General features: G+C 35.4%; 1 non-coding gene across 1 annotated transcript; it reads left to right on the forward strand.

The window, feature by feature from the left end:
• The first annotated feature begins 6,167 nt into the window (after nt 1-6,167).
• Nucleotides 6,168-6,302, forward strand: LOC143672917 (small nucleolar RNA SNORA70). The gene has a single exon (XR_013170107.1). It is a non-coding gene; the product is annotated as a small nucleolar RNA SNORA70 (small nucleolar RNA).
• The last annotated feature ends 11,715 nt before the right edge of the window (nt 6,303-18,017 follow it).

The following is an 18,017-nucleotide window of genomic DNA, read 5'->3' on the forward strand; positions in this document are numbered from 1 at the left end:
ATCCAACAAAGTGAAACAAACCTTTAAAGCAGGGGGTGTAACTCAGATGCCTCAGGAACTGGCATACGATACTGCCGTATGAAGTAATAGTGTGAATTAAAGAAAGTAAGAGGAAATATGAGGGTGAAAATATTGTATGTCACTTTTAAAGTACCAAATTCAATTGTTAAAATACACATGGCTAAGACAAATAATTTATTCCACCCATATAAAGCCTACTAAATGTGACAATGAAAAGTGCAGAGTATTTTTGCTGCATTTTAATTTTGAATGCTACTCTTATATCTTTGTTTAAACTTTTTCAAATTTGAATAAACAAATTTTAATGTGCTTGTTGCATTTTCCCTACTACTACTTTCCCAACTCGTCTCCCCTTCAGTTTAATTCAAAGGCAAATGCTTGCAAACATTCAAGAAAGAGATCATCCATATTTTTTACAAAACCTTTCAGATTATACAAAATGTGGAGTAGTATGCAAGTCATCCTAGACAGTCTCATTACTTTGTTTCTGTAAAAAGTTATAAATGATATTTATGGCCCATAATTTCATATCTATAAATTCAAAAATCACAAACTGTATTAATATATCATTAACATCAACTTCAATAGGTAACCTCTAATGACATTCTTTCCCTCTGAATTTCCCTATTCTAGATATTTCATATTGCAAATTGTCTTCACTGAGATTAATAGGTTTTCAATGTTCCCATTGAAAGAAGAGAAAGAAAAAAGAGGGAGACAGTATAGAGGAAGGAAGAATCTTGAACAACTCTAAAAGCATTTCAGGAATAGGATTTCTGGGGAGTGTTTTTAGCATCAGCAGAGATTTGTACACATATTATTTTTAAAATAAAATGGAAATTCAATGCAGCCAATGAAACCATGACTCCTTATAAATGTTCCACTACTTACTGGGTAAAAGGGGGTGGATTATGTCAATAATGAAAGGCCAAATTCACAATATAGGGGTGACTGTGAATGCTATGGTATCTGAGGATGAATATCAAATCACTATGATGCAGCTTGTGATGATTTTGAATACTTTTAAGCTGTGCTTCTTCAGTATAATGATATTCCATTGTGCCAGATTCTCAAATACATGGACAAAATCCTATCAGCTGAAATATATTGTTTGCATTGCATCTGTGCCATATGACAGGGGCTAGTGGAGTGATATGAGGTGGTCTTATCCTTTGGCCATCTCCAAACATAGTTTTCCTTCCTTTCAAGTATATAAAATTTGTAATATGGTTTACAGACCAAGGTGAACACTTCCCTAAATGCATTTGGGTATATTCTAGAAGATAAATGGAATGACCAAGCCTAGAGCTGTTAAATGTTTAAGGTGAGACAAAGTTCACTAACACAGAATATAAATACCTGACATAACTCATCTAAGGATTGATCCTGCTTGACTCTTTAAATATAATGTTACATTAATAAAATAAATTAACATAAGTAGGGTCCAAGGCATTATATTACTTTGCTCTGCTGAATATTTTAGCCTAAGCTAAACATTTAATATTTATTTTGACTTTGCTATCAATGTACTATTGCAAATATTACTGTTGCAGAAAATTTAACTCCCCAATCCCTATCACATTGAACCTCCTCTGATATGGCTTGTAGCTGCAACCAAATTGCAGCTTCTCAAATTTCATATGAAGATTTCTCCACGGCACCTCAAAGAACCCCTAGTGACTAAACCTCACTAACTTATAGCAGTGACTTGCTCTTTATTGCACATGATTCATTTTCTTCTCTCCCCTGTCTCAAATGCCCCATTCCATCATTTATCCTTCCTGAAAATACCTACCAATTAAACATTATAAACCCAAGTCCTTGTTAGAGGATCTGCTTGAGAGAAACTTAAACTTTTACAATTCCCTTCTCTTTTATGGAATTGGTAAAATGAGAGTCAGATATGTGTGGCACAATGAAATTCTGTAGATGCAGTTAATTGGAGACCATGATGATGTTAATATCATGTTACTATATAACTGTAAACCCTCACTGGAAACAGTTAGTATTTGCAACAAACACTCTGCATTATTTACCCTGACCTGACCATCATCACCTTTGCTAAGACCACATTCTAGATGAATCTTTCAAACAATGCTTACCCTTTTCCCTTCAGAATTTTCATAGTTTAGATTTTCACTGTCAAAATAGACATCATAGATATTGGAAATTGATACCTCATTTTCTTCAAAGACCATTAAAATGATGTTAAAAAATACCAAGTCACTCCAGAAAACATTGCTGTAAAATGAGAATATTAATTTGTTTGACATAGTGTGCTGAGTCTGTCCTTGGTACAACTGTCATTGCATAATTTAATTCAAAATCAATGAGTTAAGAATTTTCACTGGTGCCAGTATGATAATAATCAGAGTCACCTACTCACCTTAAATGATGAATGTGTTATTTATCCCCCACATGATTGCTAACCTCACTGAAATTAGAGGAATTTATGACAAACTCTCCCCCTTAAGACACAAACCTGGGAGTTTGAATGCAGTTTGTTATTATTCCAAAATCATCTGAAATCAGGAAATGATGCCACTGGGTCTTTGTTAATTGTCCAGGGTATCTTTGATTTCCCAATTGAGAAACATTTTTGTATACAATTTATCTGCTTTCATACTATTATTTTGTACTAACCTCTCTCAAGTACCTTGAGCTAAGTGTTATTTGTTGAATACACACTTTAATCTCCCCCCAATTATTTAGATATTCAGCATTTTCCACATTATCTCCAAATTTTATGTGTAAGGTAAATTTTTTAACATGTCTTATGTTGCTTTAAAAAGTTTCAGAAAGAATCCAAATTATGAATACATATATTTCTCTTATTTTATTTCTTTCTTTTAATCTCACTACTCAATTAAGTTAATCCCACTTTAATTCCTTTCCATAATTATCATCAGTCTTCATTCCAAATTCCACTTCAATTTTCATTTCTATATAGGCAGCTCATCTAAGAAAGTTATATAAGGCCTTAAAAAGACATACACATCTTTATAAAGTAAATATAATGTATGTTTTAATGAGCATGCATCTGCTGCTACATAAGATGTTTTGATATCTAACATTCTCACTCATATATTATTTTGATTGCCAAAGTAGTTATTCCCATCAGTACTAAGCTTCAAAACAAAAAACCAAAAATTCAACAAATGGTGCTTGCTACAATAATGGGGTATGTACATGGAAAAATAATGAAATTTGAACCCACCATACAACACATAAAAACAAAAGACCTACCTACAGTAGGTCTACACCCACAGTAATGGGGTGCCTTTTCTGGGGTACCTACAGGTTCAAGCCATCACACTTGCTTTTGCTGCTTCTAGGTGCTGTCTTATTCTTTGGCTTGTGGGCCAAGTTAGCAATCATACCATTCCAATCTCTGCATCTATCAGCATACCTCTTTCTATGACTCTGATGTTCCCTCTCTCCTGTTTTCTCTATAAAATATTTTTGTGATTACACTGACTGACAACACACAAATAATCCAGCAAGGCACAGTCATAAAAAAAGAACTGTCTGGGAATATTTATGCATGTTTGGAAGGACCTGAAAGAGCAACTGTAAGGGCCCCTCATTCTGTAGCTGCAGTTGAAGCTGTAGATCTGTCATAAATCCAGAATTTAGAGATACCCTGAACAGTATGCATTGCAAATATATAAATCTTGGATGAGACATGTGTAGAATACCTTCAAGAACATGAAATAAAGAAGCAATACTTTCCCAAATTCAGAAGCATAGTACCATTTTGCATATTTAAACCCAAACCTAAATTACTGAAATCCATTCCATTTTCGCTAATGATTAATTCAGTAAAATACTGTTTTGCAAGACGTGATTTTTACCTCAATATTTTATATGCATTTTAATACTTTATGGATGAAAAGACTTTCATACTGTATCAACAACTCTAAAAAAAGAAGATAGACATTGTCATGATTCCACATTTTTTTAAAAATTTAAAAGCAATATCAAGGGGTTTTAAGTTTCCATATTGGAAATATTCTTCCCTTTTAGGTGTACATGCATTTGACTTAAACAGCATACATTTCTCACTGAAATTTCACAGATCCTAACTTCTGATATTTGCACTTCCATAATCCCCTCAGCAAAGTAGAAGTTTATATCATAACATCAGACTGCCTTATTTTCAGAGTAATGTAATCACTCCACAATGAGGGCTTTCTCCACTTGTCCCTCATCTTCTGTGTTCCCCTAAGGTTTTAGCACTTTACTAGTTCTTTTCTCTTTCTGTTATTCACCTTTTCCATCCTTCATTTCTTTCCACATCTCCCTCAAAAACTGTAAAACTTTATTTCCTTTTTCAAAATAGAATATTTAGGGTGCACGGGTAGTTCAATGGTAGAATGCTTGCCTTCCATGCAGATCTGAGTTCAATTCCAAGACAATGCACCGCCTAAAATAAAATAAATAAAATAAAATATATAACTAGGTCCTTCAAAAATTATGACCTCAGCTGTAACCTTCTATTCCAAGCTTCTTTCTCACACAGTTTTTTTCTTTTCACAGCAAGGAATTTTTACAAGCAGCAATGATTAACTGTGTAGGAGCAGATTGTTGACACAGGAGATGTAATAATAAATTTTCATTTCATAAAATGTATATGAAATTAGATTAACTAAAATTTAAATATCAAAAGGTTTACTTCTTCAAAACAATTCTAACCACTAAAGGAGACTGAAGTTCAATGGTGAGAAGAGTTTTCTTATAATTTAAGAAAAAGCAGTATTTCCAAAATATGGTTTAAAGAACTAACAGAGTACATTATTGAATATTAATAGTTATGCAATTTCATTCAATCTCAAAAGAGATTTAGTCATGAACTCATGAGATTATATCATTTTATTTAGAACCTTTTATGAAATACATGTTAGAAACTTCAATGTTCAGATATATATGCTTGAAATATTGCTTCTTGATCACAAAGTAATCAATATGGCTGAAAACAAACAATTCTTGGTTTGTAAAAGTATCTTCTCTTCAACTGTAATTGCATTTCTCATTTTTTCCTTCCCCCCTCAGGCTTTTTCAATATTTCATTAACATTTTATTGTTCACCAATTGGAAAACACAATTGATACACCAGGAAGCCATTGTAGAAACAATTCATGAGAAACACAGTGGTGGGAAGAATAGCTAATAGTTAGTATGCCTCTGGAAGAAGTTAGACTAGACCTCAGTCACTTTGACACACCTCACTGCAAATACAGGTGACAATAGTTTAGCCCCGTGTTCAGGAGGCAAAAGAAAAAGTAAGCCAGCCCATCTCTGCTATTAAGTGTGTCCATTCTGTGTGAATTCAACAACCACTTTATCAGCATTACCTTAATCTGTCCATCTTATCATTACTAAAAACACTGAAATATTAGATATATATGGAAATTTTGTGTTTATTTGTCTTCGTTACAATCTCTGAATGTCTTTGTTGGTATAGATTGTGTTTAAATTTCAAAGTCAGACCAGTTTTTTAATTGCTTCTTGATCACAAAATAAAATAATATATCAAGGCAAATAGAAATAATTTAGCTCTATCAAATTTAATATGATCAAATTATTTTTCAATACTCGTCATCTGTATAAGCAGCACATATCCATAAGATATTAGGAATCTGAAATCTTTTTACATTGATTGTAAAGTATATATATATATATATGTTGGTAAAAAATAATCGTGAGGGCGGGCCATGGTGGCTCAGCAGGTAGGAATGCTTGCCTGTGATGCCAGAGGACCTGGGTTCGATTCCTGATGCCTGCCCATGAAAAAAAAAGATGTTTAAAAAAATAATAATCGTGAAAGGATGTGTTAGAAATTAATTATGTTTAGCTGTCTTGAATCCAGGATCCATTCCTGGATCTCTCAGGAGTTTAAACAGAGGTGTTCAATCATGGATCAGCAGAGGTTCACATATAATATTGTTCATTTTGGTGATACATGTAGAATTCAGTACTTAGGAATCAAATGAATGTTTAATCCTAAAAAAACAAATGCATTATTAAATGGGGGTAGATACAGATTATAGCAATCTCATAACTATTATGTTAGTGGAGAAGAGAAGATAGCAAAGAATTGTTGTATGTGTAGTAAAATAAATATAAACTCAAAACCATAGCTGATTATGCAGCTGATTAAGTTGACCATTCTCCTCTCCTGTTGGTGGCTCAGTATGCAGTGGCTGTAGACAGCAATCTCTGTGGTAGTATACACAGCCTGTAGTTTGTATGGGTTACCCGAAGGGACCTTGCAAACAGTTTTTCCTGTTGATGGGCCTAACTAACCTAATGCAGTCCCCAGTCAAGCCTCCAAACAGGTATGTGAGTTGACTTTGGAAAGTCCCAGGATGTGATAGACAAGGTCCACTTTGATCAAGTTATTATGCTCATTAACACCAAGCCTCGAAACAAGAAGTCTCTCCTTTGTGCATTGGAAGCATATAACTTGCTCTAAGTTTCACAGGTCCACAGCTGAAGGGCAGGAGAGACCACACCTGCAACCAATTTTGATGAGACCTCATACTTAATCTTGTTACTGAAATGTTTTAAGGCTTTTGGGATTTTTGATGAAATGCATATATTTTGCACATGGAAAGAATATGCCTTTTGTGGTGAAATGTGATTGTTTGGAGTTCCTTGTGCCCTAGAAATGATCCTATTCTTTAATCCATTCTTGTGTGTTACACCTTTTTAAGGTGGATTTTAGGATAAGGTATTTCAATTGGAATGTGTCCCAAATCACTCAAGGTGAGTGTTTTAGCTTGTTAATGCTGCCAGAAAGCAATATACCAGAAAAGGAATGGTTTTAAAAAGGAAATTTAATAAATTAAATGTTTATAGTTCTGAGGCCATAAAAATCTCCAAACTAGGGAATTCAGAGAAAGATACCTTGACTTAAAGAAGGCTGATCTGGGAAGGCATGTAGTGGTTTTCTTCTGGTCCTTGTTCAAGGTCCATTTTTCTAACTTCTGATGCCACTCTCTAAGAGTCTGTGGGCCTCCACACAACACTGGGCTCTAGCTTGCATAACATCTCATGGGAAGGAACATGGCAATGTCTGTTGGGTTCTGCATCTCCAAATAACTGTGTCTACATCTGAGGTCTCTAAAAGATCTTTCCCCTTTTAAAAGACTCCAGTAAATTAATCAAGACACACTTTAAATGGGCACTCACAACTCCATCTAATCAAAATGTCCCACATAAAATTGGGTGTGTCACATCTCCATGGAAACAATCAAACCAAAAGGTCACACTCAACATTGAGTGGATCAATCCCTATGGAAACAATCTAATCAGAGATTTCCACCCTCAGCAATGGGTCTCCTGATCTAGCAAACTATTGGATAAGAATTAAAACAAGGCTTTTCTGGGGTACATAATAACTTTGTACTGGCACAGTGGGGTTTTTTTGGTATGCTGTGTGAGGGGGGTCACATTTCCAACTTATACTTCTTTTCCTTATATTTTTTAAAACCTACTTGAAAATTTTGTATTCCTTGTATTCTTTAAAGTCTGGTCACTTTATTTTGTAATATAGAGAAAGGAATGGGCAGAGGACTAAAATTTCATTTCTAACTGTACTCATATTTATGTTAAATATTTTGACAAAATTTTTCCATTATTCTACAGAAGAGTCCTGGAAAATAGTTTTTTTCATGTTTGATGAATAAATTTTACACTGAAAGCTAAAAAACATTGCTAAAAGGATTTAAAGATGTCCTATATAAATGGCAAGATATCCTATTTTCATGGATAGAAGGACTTCATACTTTGACAATGTCAACCGTCCAAAGGTATCAACAGATTGAAAGCAATAGCTCTCAACACCCCAGCAGCCCTTTGTGCAGAAATTGAGAAGCCAATCCCATAAGTTTGTAGGACATTGTAGGGAACCTTGAATAGCCAAGTCAATATTGCAGAAGAACAAAGCTAAAGGCCTTACACATGCTTTCAGACAGCTTTGGCAAATACCACAGAATGGCCTGGCTTAAGAAACAAGAATGTGTGGCTCATGATTGCAGAAGCTAGAAGTCCTAAATCAAGGCATTTTCAAGGCAATACTATCTCCCTAAATTCTACACCATTCCATCAGTAGCCTCCATAAAATTCACAAGTTTCCTTCACTTGCATTGCAGCATGGCAATTACTTTCTTCTTGTGCCTACTTTTCTGATTTCCACTGACTTCTTCCTACTGCCACCTCCCTTTGGCTTTTACTAACCATATCTAATTTTTTTCTGCTGTCTTCAGTAATATGGATTGGCACTGATGTTGGTTCAGTTGGACCACACTTGAACTAAAAACATCTTCTAAAGGTCCCACTTAAGAAAGACCCAGAGGAATGCAGATTAAAATTGAAAACGTGCTTTTAATTGGGATATAAAATCAAGCCTTCACAAACTTATTGATTTCAAAGTTTGCTATAAAACTATCAGTTTGAAATTTATCATTAATTTTCCAAGAAATAATTTACACTTTTAAGATATGAATATGCTACTTAAGAAAGTAACCTTGGACAAGCAAACTTCTTCTTTAGACTCTGCATTATTAAATCTAAATCTAATCACTGAATCACAAAATTTCACTAGTCAAAACATGTAAAAAAATTCTTTACACATACACCTACAATGACATAAATATCATATCCTCATACCCACCTTTATGAAATTTTTGTCATTTTACAGATAAACTATATTTCCATTGAGTCAAACTCAATGCATTCCAGTCTATAAGCAAACACTATTGATTTTAAGGAACTCTTTGAGTCTTTCCAAATCTTTTTAATACATTTACTTTTATGCACTTAGATACAAAAACTGATTAAATATATATTTTTCAGTGATCCAGATTTATAATTTACCATAGTTGATTTATGAATTACACATCATTTTGTGATTAGACTTTTTTCACTCACCAGTAATTTTTTTGTATGCTTTATGACAGGGTTATGTTTCATTCTTTTTCCATGTGAGTATCTAATTATTGCAGCAGCATTTGTTGAATTTTAGTTTTTTGTTTGTTTGTTTCTGGGAAGTGCATGGACCAGGAGTTGAACCCTCATCTGCCACATGGCATGCAAGAACTCTACCACTGAACTCCCTATGCACCCCAGCAGTAAAATTTTGAGCTATATTTCTCTTGAGTTTTATGGTTGAGTTCTTGTATTTAATTAAAGGATCATTTTGATTCTTTTGAATGTTTTCTATAATAAACATCAGTACAGTCAATGTCTATGTTTTTGTACTTTTCTATTGTATAATATATCTACAAAGCAAAGAAATAAAAAGCAATAATTTTCAAAGCACATTTCAACAAGTAGTTATAGACAGATCCCAGAGTTTGTCATGGGTGACCCCTCATATTTTTCCTTTTAGCTGCTCCAGAATATAGGAAGGTAGAAGGCATAAATATTTTTTATCATCATAATCAACTTTTCTCTTCTTTTTTTCGTGAAAAATATCATAGATACAAAAAAATATATTTCAAAGCACAACACCACAATTACTTGTAGAACAGATATCAGAGTTCAGCATGGGTTATAATTTCACAGTTTTAGATTTTTATTTCTAGCTGCTCTAATTCTAAGATCTTAGAGGCTAAAAGATATAAGTTTAATGATTTAGCAGTCATGTTCATTTGTTAAATACTATCTTCTCTGTATAACTCCACCATCACCTTTGATCTTTGTATCTCTCTCTTTAGGGGTGTTTGGGCTATGGCCATTCTCAGTTTTTCATGTTGGAAAAGTTTGTCAATGTAGTAGGGAGATGGAATCATATGACATTCTGAAGAAGCTGCACCCTCTAGGTTTCAGGACTCATCTGAAACAAGGACTCCTCTGGAGGTTGTAGGTTTCTTGAAAGCTACCCTAGGGCATGAGACACTTTTAGGGTCTTATATATTGCCCTGGGTGTTTTTTAGGATTGGCTGGAGTGGTACTGGTTATGATTTGGCAGGTTATGATAGGTAGGAATATCTAACTGAAGCTTGCATATCAGCAACTCCTAGAGTAGACCCAACTCTATTTAAACTCTCTCTGCCATGTATACTTTATAAGTTACACATATTTTCTGCCTTTTAGTCAGGATGGAATTGTTGATCCCACAGTGCCAGGGTTGGACTCATCCCTGGGAGTCATCTCCATGCCACTGGTGAGACTTTAAGCCCTGGATGGCATGTCCCATGTAGGGGGGAGAACAGTGATTTCACTTGCAGAGTTAGGCTTAGAAAGAATGAGGCCACATCTGAGCAACAAAAGAGGTCTTCCAGAAGTAACTCTTAGGTATACGTGTAGGTAGGCTAAACTTCTCAGCTACCTCCATAAGCTTCACAAGAGAAAGCTTCACAATCCAGGGCTTGATCTACAGATTTGGGTGTCCCTAGACTTTGACACAGTTTCAGGGAATTCCCTGATGGTAAAGTTTAATAGATCCATACTTTTTCTCCCATCCCTCAAGTGACTTTGCCAATATATTTTGATCATTGGCTTAATATACCCTGGGATGTATCCAGGCATTACATTAACATATGCAGGATTAAAATGCCTCTTTCTTATTCTGGTCTCCCTGTGTTTCGATTGTCCAAATGAGCTATAAAGATAGGCTGAGTTAGATTATGAGCTACAGAAAATTTAATTTCCATACAAAATAAACCTTTCTTCCTTTGGTCTTAAAGAATATGTGTGGTTCTAAAATACAGACAATGTATTCCATAACCCTGTGTTATGAATATCTTTAATGCCAATCCAGTCAGCTTCATTCTTATCTCTAAATATCAGGTTATGTATATATATACATAACAGCCTCTTGAAATCTAGAAATAATAATTACCACTCAGGATTAAATGTGACTGCTATAAAGCTTACAATCTAGGCCCCTCTTTTCTTGTAAGCATTTTCTAAAGGAGACCATATTGTAATTGTTCTTCAGTTTCTGGCTTATTCACCAAACATCCCACAGAATCATTAACATCATTGCATGGCTCATGACTTCTTTCCTTTTTGTAGCAGCACAATATTTGATCTTACGTATCCACCACCATTCACCAATCTACATCTCACTCAGTGCACCCTTAAGCCACCTGTATTCATTAGGCATATGTATAATGCCCAAGTCCACAGTCAATCAACACTCAATTTTAGATAATTTCTTTGTTCCCAAGAGAAATGTAACCAATAAACTACCTTCACCAAATAGGATATCTAAATCTCTTAACTCTTGTTCCTACCATCATTATTTGCTTCTGTTGTTGCTGTGGTAGTGCTGATGTTTTCCTATTAAACATATACCATAGCATGCTGTTCTAGTTTGCTAGCTGCCAGAATGCAATGTACCAGAAACGGAATGGCTCTTAACAAAGGAAATTTAATAAGTTGCTAGTTTACAGTTCTAAGGCCAAGAAAATGTCCCAACTAAAACAAGCCTATAGAAATGTTCAATTTAAGGCATCTGGAGAAAGATACTTTAGTTCAAGAAGGCTGACGACGTTCAATGTTTCTTTCTCAGCTTGAAGGGCATGAGGCAAACATGGCAGCATCTGCTGGCTTTCTTGTGGCTCTACCCAAAAGGGACTCTCTCCAAAAATGTTTTCTTTTTTAAAGGATTTCAGCAAGCAACTCCACCTTCACTGGATGGAGACACACCTCCATGGAAATCATCTAATCAAAAGCTACCACCCCCAATTGGGTGCATCACATCTTCATAGAAACAATCAAAATGCTACCACTCAGCAATATTGAATGAAGATCAAAAGGCATGGCTTTTCTCGGGTCCACAACAGATTCAGACTGGCACACATGTGATAGCAGTTTACCCCCTCTACCTTGGACTTAAACACTCTTTGTACATTTATCATATATTTGAAGTAGTTTTGACAAGAACTAATTTACATTTCTAGTGTTAATCTATGGGACACATAGGTCTATACAACCCATTTACATTTTGTTCACCTCCAATATGGTAATATCACTTACAGACACACTACAGAATGGCCTTCAATTTATCTATTCCCTTACATTTGATTTCACCTCATTAGCTCACCATTCACCCATGTCTAGCTTCTATTTATCTCTAAGTCCTCTGTATTTAGTATTATAAGCCTCTGATTTTATCTTTACCATGATCATAAAAGTGAAATCATACAGTACCTATTCTTTCATGCTTGGATTATTTCACTCAACATTATGTCCTCAACTCCTCCATCTTGTCAAGTGCTTCAGGCTGTCATTTAATCTCACTGCTGCATAATATTCCATTGTATCTATATACCAAACTTTGTTAATCTACTCATCTGTTGATGGCATTTGGTTTGTTTCCATCTTTTGGTGATTGTGAATAATGCTGGTATGAACATCGGTGTGCAAATGTCTTTTTGTGTCATTGCATTCAGCTCTTCTGGGTATATATGAATTAGCCAGGTCATAGGGAAATTCGATACTTATTTTCCTAAGGAACTGCCAAGCAGTCTTCCATAGTGGCTTCACCATTATACATTTCTGCCAGAAGTGTGTACCTGTCCCAATTTCTCTACAGCCTCTCCAACATTTATAATTTTCTGTTTGTTTAATAGCAACCATTCTTATAGGTGTCAGGTGTTATCTCATTGTAGTCTTGATATGCATTTCCCTTATAGCCAATGAAAATGTGCACCTATTTATGTGCTTTTGAACCATCTCTTCAGAAAAATGCCTATTAATGTCTTTAGACCATTTTATAATTGGGTTGTTTGTTCTTTTGTTGTTGAGTTTTATGATTTCTTTGTATATACAGAAATCAAATCTTTGTCTGGTGTGTGATTTCCAAATATATTCTTCCATTGGGTTGGCCACCTCTTCACTTTTTGAGGTGCAGAAGCATTTGGTTTTGAGGAGTTTCTATTATTATTTATGTTTCTGCTTTGGTTGTAAATTTTTGAATCCCCCTCCTAATACTAGGTATTGAAGATTTTTCCCTACGTTTTCTTCTAAAAGCCTTATGGTGCTAGTTCTTATATTTAGATGTTTGATCCAATTTGAGTTAATTTTTTGTGTAGATGTAAGATAGGGGTCCTTTTTCATTCTTTTGGTTATTGATATTCAGTTCTTCCATGCTCAATTATTGAAAAGATTATTTTTTCCCACTTCAGAGGATTTGGGGAGCTTGTCAAGAATCAGTTGAACACAGATTTGGTGGTCTATTTCTACACTCTTTGTTTGATTCCATTGGTCAATGCTTCTGTCTTTGTGCCAGTACCATGCTGTTTTGACCATTGTGGCATTATAATAGTTTTTAAAGACAGGGTGTGTTAATCCTCCCAATTCATTCTTATTTTTTAGGATGCTTTAATTTATTTGGGCTCTCTTTCCCTTCCAGACAAATTTGGTAATTGGTTTTTACAAATCTTCAAAGTAGTTTGTTGCTGTTTTGCTTGGTACTGTGTTGAATCTGTAGAGCAATTTTGGGAAAATTGACATCTTAATTATATTTAACCTTCCTATCCATGAGCAGGGAATATCTTCCCACCCGTTTTGATCTCCTTTGATTTCTTTTAGCAATGTTACATAGCTTTCTGTGTACAGTCCCTTATGTCCTTAGTTAAGTTCATTCCAAAGTACTTGATTATTTTAGTTGCTACTTAGAATGGAATTTTTTCCTTAACTGACTCCTCAGCTAGGTCATTGTTTGTGAACAGAATTGTTACTGATTTTTGCATATTAATTTTATATCTGCCAACTTGCTGAATTTGTTTGTTAGCTCAAGTAACATTGCAGTAGATTTTTCAGAATCTTCCAAGTATAGTATCATATCAGCCACAAATAATGAGATTTTTACTTCTTTCTTTCCAATTTGGTTTCCTTTTATTTCTTTGTCCTGCCTGACTGCTCTAGCAAGAACTTCTAGCACAATGTTGAATAATGGTGGTGACAATGGGCATCCTTTCCTTGTTCCTGGCCTTAGGAGGAAAGCTTTCAGTCTCTCTCCATTGAGTACATGTTGGCTATCAGTTTTTCATAAGCTCTCTTTATCATATTGAGATACTTATCTTTGATTCTTATCTTTTGGAGTGTTTTAATCAGAAAAGGATGCTGATTTTGTTGAATGATTTTGCAGCATCAGTCGAGATGATCATGTGAATTTTCCCTTTTGATTTGTTAATGTGTTGTATTACATTAATTGATTTTCTTGTGTTGAGCCATCCCTGCATTCCTGGTATAAACCCCCTTCGTCATGGTGTATAATTCTTTTAATGTGTTGTTAGGTTTGATTTACCTATATTTTATTGAGAATTTTTGCATTTATGTTCATTAGGAAATTGGCCTGTAGTTTTCCTTTCTTATAGCATCTTTACACAGTTTTGGTATTAAAATGATATTAGCTTCATAAAATGTGTTAGGCAGAGTTACCTTTTCCTCATTGTTTTGGAAAAGTTTGAGCAGCATTGGTGTAAGTTCTTTTGGGAATATTTGTTAAATTCCCCTGTGAAGCCATCTGGTCCTGGACTTTTCTTTCTAGGAAGATTTTTGATGACTGATTGAATCTTTTTACTTGTGATTGGCTCGTTGATATCTTCTATTTCTTCCCGAGTTGGTGTGGCATGTTTGTGTGTTTCCAGGAATTTTTCCATTTCATCTAAGTTGTCTAGTTGTTGTTGTATAGTTGTTCATAGTATCATCTTATGATATCTTTCATTTATTCAGGGCCTGTGTTAATGAACACTTTCTCATTTCTAATTTTGTTTATTTGTATCCTCTCTCTTTATTTCTTTGTCCGTCTTGCTAGTGACCCATCACTTTTATTGATTTTCTCAAAGAATCAAATTTTGGTTTTATTGATTCTTTCTATTGTTCTTTTGTTCTACCATTCACTTATCTTTGTTTTAATATATGTTATTTCTCTTCTTCTATTGCTTGGTGTTAGTGTGCTGTTCTTTCTCAAGTTCCTTCAGATGTGCTAAGTACTCGATTTTTGCTCTTTCTTGTATTTTTATATAGGCACTTAAGGCAATAAATTTGCCTCTTAGCACTGCCTTTGCTGCATTCCATAATTTCTGATGAATTTTAATCTCATTTTTATTCATCTCCAAATAGCTACTGATATTTCCAACAGTTTCTTCTTTGATCCACTGGTTGTTTAAGAGTGTGTTATTTAATCTCCATGTATTTGTGAATGTTCTCATTCTTTGGTGGTTGTTGATATCCAGCTTCATTCCGTTGTTATCAGAGAATATGCTTTGAATAATTTCAATGTTTTTAAATTTATAAAGACCTGTTTTGTGTCCCAGCATATGATCTGTCCTGGAGCATGTTCCCTGAGCACTAGAGAAGATTATATATCTTTGTGTTTTGGGGTGCAATGATCTACATATCTGTTAGATCTAATTCATTTATCAAGTTATTTGACTTATCTATTTCCTTGTTGATCTTGTTTGGTTATTACACCTACAGAGAAGAGTTATGTATTGAAGTCTCCTACTATTTTTATTGAAACCTCTATCACTTCCTCCAGTTTTGCCAATGTCTGTCTCATGTACTTTGGAGCACCTTGATTTGGAGAATAAACATTTATGATTGCTATATCTTCTTGATGAATTGATCCTTTAATTAGTATATAGTGTCTTTCTTTGTCTCTTATGATGTGTTTACATTTAATGTCTATTTTGTCTGATATTAGTACAGCTACTCCTGCTTTCTTTTGGTTACAACTTGTATGGAAAATCTTTTTCCATCCTTTTATTTTCAATCTGTTTGTATCAAGATGAGTCTCTTGTAAGCAGCATACAGCTGGATTATGTTTATTAATTGATTCTGCTAATCTGTATCTTTTAATTGGTAATTTAGTGCGCTAATATTCAAAGTTCTTATTGAAAAGGCATTTCTTGAATCCACCATCTTATCTTTTTTATTTTGTCAGATCTATATAATCTTGTACCTCTTTCTCTTTTTATTCCTTAAATTACCATTAGTGGTACTCTTCAATTCTGTGCAATCCTCCAGACTTCTTTCTCCTATCTTTCTTTTTCAGTTGGCAGTACTCTTTTTAGTATTTCTTGTAGGGCTGGCCTTTTGTTAAGAAATTCTTTCAGGACATCTTTTCTGTGAAAACTTTAATAGCTCCCTCAGTTTTGAGATACAATTTGGCTGGGTAAAGAATTCTTAACTCGAAGTCTTTCTGTTTCTGTATCTTAAATATATCATACCAGTGTCTTTTCACCTCCTAGTTGAGTAGTCTGAATTTAGTCTTATTTGGTTTCCCTTGTATGCAGTAGATCGTTTTTCTCACTGCTTTCAGGATTTTCTGCTTCTCTTCAACATTTGAAAGGTTGATTAGTATGTGCCTTGGGGAAGGCCTATTTTGGTTTATTCTGTTTGTATTTCATTGGGCTTCTTTGACTTGTATGTTTATGTCCTTTATGAGGGTTAGGAAATTTCCCCCCATTATATCCTCAGGTATAATTCCTAGCTCTTTACTCCTCTCTTCTCCTTCTGGGAAACCAATAATTCTTATATTTTCTGCTTTATTTTGTTTATCATTTTCCTGAAATACAATTCCATTTTTTTGCCATTTTTTTTTCCTTTCAGTCTTCAAGTCAGTTACCCTGTCCTCTGTGTCACTTATTCCCTCTTCTGTCTCTTCAAATCTGGTGTTGTGTGCCTCTAGTATGTTTTCATTTGCTCCACAGAGTCTTTAATCTCTGTGATATCTTCTATTTTTCTATTTATTCTATCAAATTCTTCTTTATGCTCTTCTACTGTCTTTTTGATCTCGTTTATTTCATTTGCTATCCCACTTGCTTTATAAAGTAGAGTTATATGGACATGTTTGATTAGTTGTTCCAATGTGTGTGTCTCCACTGGTATTTTAATTTGGTGATTAGGCAGGGTTATATCCATCTGCATTGTGATATGCTTAGTGATCTTCTGCTTTCTTTGTGGCATGTAAATAGCTTGATTGATTTACTTTGGGAGCTGATTTTTTTCAGTAGTCTAAGGCTTTGCGCTTGCAGAATGGTTGTACAACGCAGATCAGGGAGCAAGAAACAGTGCAGTGATTTCTTTCATGGTAAGTAATTTGGAGATGTTACACTGATACTTATGGATGTGGGTGTCCAGCAGCCAGGGAGGATGTAGATTTGTAGGTGCACCAGTCTTGGAGGTGTAACCCTGATGTGCACTGATCCAATGCATGGACCAGTTGTGTGCTTGTGTAGAACTGTGCCAGCAGGTTGGCTTTATGCCTTTATGGATTGGGGACAGAAGTGATCTGGCTGCTCAGGATAGCACTTTCTCTGAACTGGGAAGGGTGGTTGAGGGTCGTGTGCATGTGTGGTTCTAAGACTGCTGTAAATTGCAATACCCAGAGCTGAATGATGTGATTGGGGCCTCGTGCACATGCATAAGCCTAGGAGTGCTGTAAACTGATGTAGAGCTTGGGGGTGGGGTGAGATGAGACTGTGCAAAACTATGGGCAGGGGTCAGGGATAGTCTGGGTGCAGAGGTTAGTACTGCAGCCTATGCACTGGCAACAGCTTGCTGGGAACAGGGAACATGAGGTAGTGCTTACAAGGGTTGCAGAAGAGGTGGGTTAAACTATGCTTGGAGTGCAGTGTGGGACAGGTACATGCACTAGGGACTGGTGGGATGGGGTCACTTGGAGTGCAGGTAATGGGAGCAAGTGATGGGGTTTAGATGGATGGTGTGTGGGGTGAGTTGCCTGTCATGGGGATGTGCTGGTGAGGGTAGTGCACCCAAGGAATGGGGCCTGGCTTACTTCCTATTACCTGGCTCCAGCCCATGCTCTCCCGCAGGCTCCATGCCTCTGTGCCAGGCTCCAGCTTTCTCCTACTTATTTCCTCAACTTCTGCAAACAGAGCTGTCCTCTGTGGTACTGAAGTCTCTGCCAGGTCAGCCACACTCATGAATCACTACCTCAGTCACCCTCCTGTCCCTTCTCTAACATTTCTGTGGAGCCAGGTTAATCTTGAGTTACTATATTCGGCCAC

This window comes from Tamandua tetradactyla, assembly GCF_023851605.1.
Source record: "Tamandua tetradactyla isolate mTamTet1 chromosome 22 unlocalized genomic scaffold, mTamTet1.pri SUPER_22_unloc_1, whole genome shotgun sequence".
Lineage (NCBI taxonomy): Eukaryota > Metazoa > Chordata > Mammalia > Pilosa > Myrmecophagidae > Tamandua > Tamandua tetradactyla.